Source organism: Papaver somniferum, chromosome 4, assembly GCF_003573695.1.
Source record: "Papaver somniferum cultivar HN1 chromosome 4, ASM357369v1, whole genome shotgun sequence".
Classification (NCBI taxonomy): domain Eukaryota; kingdom Viridiplantae; phylum Streptophyta; class Magnoliopsida; order Ranunculales; family Papaveraceae; genus Papaver; species Papaver somniferum.
Window position 1 is genome coordinate 73,062,729 of NC_039361.1, and position 6,339 is coordinate 73,069,067.

The window sequence follows — 6,339 nt, forward strand, 5'->3', positions numbered from 1 at the left end:
TAGGAATGAATGTGAATTTAGATAACATTCAAAGACAAAACATCAATGTTTCAGCCTGGATTTCCAGTTGGTTTTCAGTCACACCCCATACTCAGGAAGACTCATTATGGTTATACACTTTAATGTGTACGGCTTGGAACATCTGGAAAAATAGGTGTATCAAAGTTTTCCAAAATAAAAATGTTAGTTGCTGGTTCACTTGTCATGAAATAAGAAGCTTAATCCAAAGTTGTCTGAAAGACAATCAACAGACTAGAGAAGACACTTCTGAGGTTGATATTCACACATGGACACCTTCTAAAGTTAACTGTCTTAAGATTAACATTGATGCATCATTTGATTATTCTTCAAAAGAAATTGGCATAAGATTGATAATAAGAGACTCTGCAGGTACAACCAAAGGAATCAGGAGCAGGTACTTCAATGAAGGAGTAGATCCCAAACTAGCCGAGTTTCTGGCTATGACTCATGCTATGTGGGCCAAAGATATCAATCTCAGTAATGTTTTGTTTGAATCAGACTGTCAAAATGTAATTAGTGTTATCAGCAATGTCAGTTCTACTGTTCACTGGATGAACCAGAGCTATGTGGATGAAATAAGACATATGCTGTTTTCAGTTATGTATTTTGGTGTTAGACATGTAAAAAGAAAGGCAAACAGTATAGCCCATGTAATAGCCCACGAGGCTAGATCTCGGAAATCTTCCTTTAATTTTGATCGTGACATCCCAGCTAGATTTGAAATGTTGGTCAGGGATGAAAGGAAGTTAAATTATAAGTTATGTAATATTATGTTTTAACATAAAGGTCTGTTTGCATCGAAAAAAAATATAAAAAAAAAATTAATAGTGAAGAATGAATAGAATCATTATTTGTAATAATGCCCATAGTAGTTGAATATCTATTCTCAACTTCGAACAACATGAAAAAATTTGGGAAAAAATTTGGCATCCTGATTCCTGTTCATCTCTCTCCCCTTCAATTTGTGTTTGACAAAAAAAAAAAAAAAAAACTTTATAACCGTTATATTCACCTACGCAAACTTTTAGAGAAGTTTTCGGTAAGCCATACTGACACCTCACGGGACTGCGACTTAACATCCCGGTCCACCATACTGTCTCTCAACCTTCTAATGTCGGGTGTTTGTGTGTTTTTAGGTAGTGTCAAAAGCAGAGAGAATGGCGAGTGTCAAAAAGAAAATTACGCCATCCGTTTGCACTCTCATCCGCAAGCGGCAGGCGGCTTGCATCTATGAAAACACCATTTACATACTCAGGCTCAGCATCAAATACTACTTCCGCCTCCAAATACTCGCACCCTAGCCCCTAGCCCCAGCAACCTTTTCTGTTTCTCCCCCAAACCCCTTCACTTCTGCTTCTGTCTGCTTAAAAAAAAAATATTTCTCTTTCAATTCCGTCTTCATTTGTCTACCCAGTTGCTTATCTCGATCTCTCTATCTCACAACACCACTGTCTAAACCTCTCTCAACAATTACTTTCTACAACCAAACCTTATCGTAACTGTCCCACAATCGGTCTATGTTTCTAGGGTTATCTACAATTTGAACACAGTGAAGAAACTAGGGTGTCTGAAGTTCTCTGTTACATTAAGGGTGGTCAAAAACAATGAATACTATGCAATTGTGGTCGAGAAATAGCTGTAATTCTTCGAAGTGATGGTTTTAATTTGTCGCTGCAAACGATTGAAAAAGGGGAAAATAAATGAGAGAGGCAATAACAGTGAGTTGGTTTTGGTTTTTGTTGAATTACAATCCAGTTTTGAGGAAAGTGGTGTATACACAGTAATGGGTTTGTGATGTAGAAGGCATGCCCAGCCGGTGCACCAAGCCGTAATTTAGGTTTAGTTTCAGCGTTTGTTCTTTATCATGTTTTAGCTTATAGATAGGGCTTAGATGAAGCCCTTAAGCTACTACTACTTTGTTATGTGTTAATGATATCGTTGTTGTTTTGCTTAATTGAATATAGATCGGTTCAATTTTTGTGTTGCAACATACAACTTTCACCATGTTTGTCCTGCAACCTAGGTAGTTAGAACACTTCTATGTTGTGCTTCAACTCATGCTTAATTGATTCAATTAATATGTGATTAGTTGTGGTGTAAAAAGACAACTAATGCTAGGGAATGATACCTTAGTTGATAACTTGATATTGAACCATCCACCTGACCTGAGGTTACCTTGGACACGCGACAGACTCAAGTAACAAGAATAGTTTAATAGCTGAATTTCTTAGTGTAGGTTATGTGGTGAATTCGATATCTCTAGTGGCCCTTTATCAGTTTTTAAATCCTATTTACATTATGTTTTCAAGTTGTACTTCATAACATTCGTTTAGTCGTATCGACAAACCCCTTTAATCTGAATTAGTATAGCAAGGCTCTGAATTCAACTTCACACCAACCAAGTCTATGTGGAATCGACATATGATTCTGGATAAGTATATGAGATTGAGCTATGTGGGGCTTGATTTTTAAGCTGGTGCTTATACTTTTTAGAGCTTTTATTAGCAATACAACAGGTCAGACGCATGAATCCCTTAAACACGAGGTTAAGAAAGAAGGTAGCTTAACTTTAATAAAATTCGTCACATGAAGTAGTGAAGCTGAGACGAGAAGAGTAGGAGCGGAAACAGAAAGAAGTCAGGATCACTCTCAGTTGGACCATCTGCTCTATCTGAGAACAAACGCTATCCAAGTCTGAAAAGGAGTCTTCGCCTGTTGCACAAGTGAGTTGAGAAATCCATTTTCTTATCACTGGAATTTAGTAGAGATTGGTTTGTTTTTGTTATTTAGGCTTAGCGAAGCTTGATCTAAGCTTTTGAAGTAGTTGTCGAGTTTTGAAGTAGTTGTCGAGTCTGTTGGTTGTGGTCAATTTTTTCTGAAAGAACAATCAAAATTTCGTATACCTATTGAGGTTTTTTGGCTGATTTTTGTTGACTATGTTTGCAGAATAAGCTTCAGATTTTGGCTGGACAAGATTATGTTGAACTTGAAAGTTCTACAGCGAATATTAGGAAGCTTGTGGAGGCTTTGACAGAGATTCTGATCTGTGGTTGTTTTTCTCAAGTGAAGTCCATTGATTGAGTATATTCGTATTCTTTGATTCTATCAACGGGTTTATGGGTTTTTCATATTTTGTTCCTTGATTGCAGACTAATCACTAGATTACCGTGTGCGGTGGGGGGCGGACCGAAGAAAAAGAAATACACAGCTGAATCCAACACAAGTGATACCACCCAGGAAAAATAGAACAATAACAAAACACAAAATACATATTTAAAAATGAAGAACGGAGAAAATTTGAGAGGCGAGATTTTAGACACTACAGTGCCACACTTGACAATTGTTGTAATCGCTCCTCTTCTTGGCGTCTTTTTGGAAGCCCTCGGCATTTACTAATTTTTGTTATTCTTTTAAAACTGGAGATGGGAGAGAATGCAAGATCTGAAAGTCTTTTTGTTCGTGATAATGCAACAAATGTCAAACCAAGGCTGCTTTCTCTTGATCCTATATCCACCACTGCCTTCTCAAGTGTTAACCCTTGGCTTTTGTGCACCGTAATTGCCCAACATAAAATAAGCGGTAACTGTTTCCGCTGGCATGTTACCCTAGAAGATGATATCCAACTTGTTGTGATTGGTGTGATTGGAATCACATTCGATCCTTCGTGTACTTGTGGACCGGTATACTTGTCAAACTTCACCATGACAGCAATAGGCATATCTCCAGGTGGCATCTTGCCGTCTAAATACACAACATCCACAACGGTCCCCGTCGAGCCATTAACCAAACCATATTGTGTAGATAGATTTTTACGTAGCATCACCCTTGCTCCCTTTGACAACAACACAACTTTCTGCAACCCTTTAGCTTCGTCTGAATCGGCACCCTTGGCTGTTTCACAATTATTCTCAGAAGAAATACGTGCAACAGGGTACCCCCAGCTCTTTAAGGCGTTGAACGTTGTGGCTGGCAGCATCAGACTTGGTGGGAAACAAATGAAGAGCATGCTTGAAGTTGTTTTTCTCTTCGATAGCATCGTGTGATCTCTGGTGTTGAACAATTTCCAATCTTGAAGAGTTGACTTACCATCACTTAATCTTAACAATGCATCTCTAAAGAGTGATTCTTCATCTCCCGATTGTCGGAATACCGTATCAAGTCGGACACATTGATCAAACACAGAGTAAGATAAAGAGCCTGTGAGTTGCAAATCTCGCCCGCCTTGAGCATATAACGGAGTGTCAAAAACAGGTGGAAGTTGTCGTATGTCGCCGACCAGAACAATAGAGATATTCCCGAAAGGCTCACTGCTGGCAAAGATGTCCCTCAACCGAAGATCGATATTCGCAAGCATCTTCCTCCCAATCATGCTATATTCATCTATAATAATTAACTTCGTGTCTTTGAACTCCTCCTGTACAACGGTGAAAGCCAATAAATTTATGAATTGCAAATGCACAGTTAATTTGTAGAATTCGACTACAAATCTACTGCAACCACAAGATGATCTATCACTATAACCAAATGCATTTCATGGTTTATATACTTTGACTGATAACACAACAAAGACAATTTTGCAATTGCGTAAAAGGTGATTTGAGATGAATGACTTACCTGCATACGTCCACATCGTTCTGTCTCCAACTTCTTGTATGAATTGTTCCTATCCGTTGTTATGGCAAGCTCATGATGAATGGTTGCACCACCGATGTTGAAAGCCGCTACACCGGTGGGAGCCATGACCCTGACAGATTTATCATTTCTGAATAATTCCCTTACTGAATGAACAATGGCATGGATAAGAGTTGATTTTCCTGTGCCAGCTCCTCCATTGATGATCAAACGAATAGTTGAACACGTCCTTAATGAGTCTAGAACCATATCAAGTGATGCATGTTGCTGATGTGACAAAATAGTAGAAGCAATGTGTAGACCAGTAGCTGAATGCTCCTGGTGCACTGCTTGTCCCAGCGTGTGAGTAAACCTAATATCATTGGCTAATATCATTGGCTATAGAGGAGTAACGTTGCCATCCTTCCGACCAATTTTGCCTGAGATCATAAGATCGTAAACCGAGATCAGTATCCAATGATGGCCCAAAATTAGGTGCCATCGCTGATAACATCATCCAATCTCTTGGATTTGATGATAACTTCCTTAGTGATTTCTATTCACCAGGATTCTTATTATATAAAACAATAGTATCCCTTTTGGGAATACAAAAGTTATGGCGGAGATAATCTCCTCATTAAAATAATTATGACAGGAGATATTCTCCTTAATAAAAATAAGTAAAGCAGTATAATATATTCTCTAATACACCCCCTTAGTCTGAGCGGGAGAGGAGCAAACGCTAAGACTAGAACGAAAACGAACAAATAGTTGTCGTGGAAGGCCCTTGGTGAAGATGTCAGCATACTGGTTTTCAGACGGGACGTGCAAGACATGAATATCACCAATACGAACGCGTTCACGAACAAAGTGTATGTCAATCTCCACATGTTTAGTGCGTTGATGTTGAACAGGACATATATATCGCACTTACATTATCACAATACACGATAGTAGCACGTCGTAAAGGTAGATGGAGCTCTAGAAGAAGGTTGCGAATCCATGTTGTTTCAGCAACAACGTTTGCTACCCCCCGGTATTCTGCTTCAGCACTGGATCGAGAAAATGTTGCTTGACGTTTTGATGACCAGGAGATGAGGTTGTCTCCAAGAAATACACAAACGTCAGAAGTCGAACAACGTGAATCAGGACAACCCTCCCAATCAGCATCAGAGTACGATGTTAAGCCAGAGATAGCGGAGACCGAGAGAAATAATCTGTGATCAATTGTGCCCTGAAGATAGCGAATAATCCTCTTAAGGGCCTGCATGTGAGGCTCTCGAGGATCATGCATGAATAAACATACCTGCTGGACAACATAGGATATATCTGGCCGTGTGAAAGTGAGGTACTGCAAAGCACCGACTAGGCTTCTATACAAAGTGGGGTCCGTGAGAGCAGGGCCAGAGGTAGCACTGAGCTTGGCATTGGTGTCGACCGGAGTAGCCACTGGATTGCATTTTTTCATGGACGCACGTGCAATGATGTCCTGAGCATATAACGACTGAGACAAAAATAGCCCTTAGGATGAACGAGTAACAATAATACCCAAAAAATGATGTAACGGGCCAAGGTCAGACATAGCAAATTCCCTTTTCATTAAATCAATGAAGCGGCATAGGAGAGCATCAGTAGAGGCAGTTAAAATAATATCATCAACATATAATAATAGGTATGCCGTCTCGGAACCTGATTGATAAACGAAGA

General features: G+C 39.3%; 1 long non-coding RNA gene across 1 annotated transcript; it reads left to right on the plus strand.

Moving 5' to 3' along the window:
- The first annotated feature begins 1,185 nt into the window (after nt 1–1,185).
- On the plus strand, nt 1,186–3,251 carry LOC113275888. The gene is made up of 2 exons (XR_003323814.1): nt 1,186–2,744; nt 2,968–3,251. It is a non-coding gene; the product is annotated as an uncharacterized LOC113275888 (long non-coding RNA).
- The last annotated feature ends 3,088 nt before the right edge of the window (nt 3,252–6,339 follow it).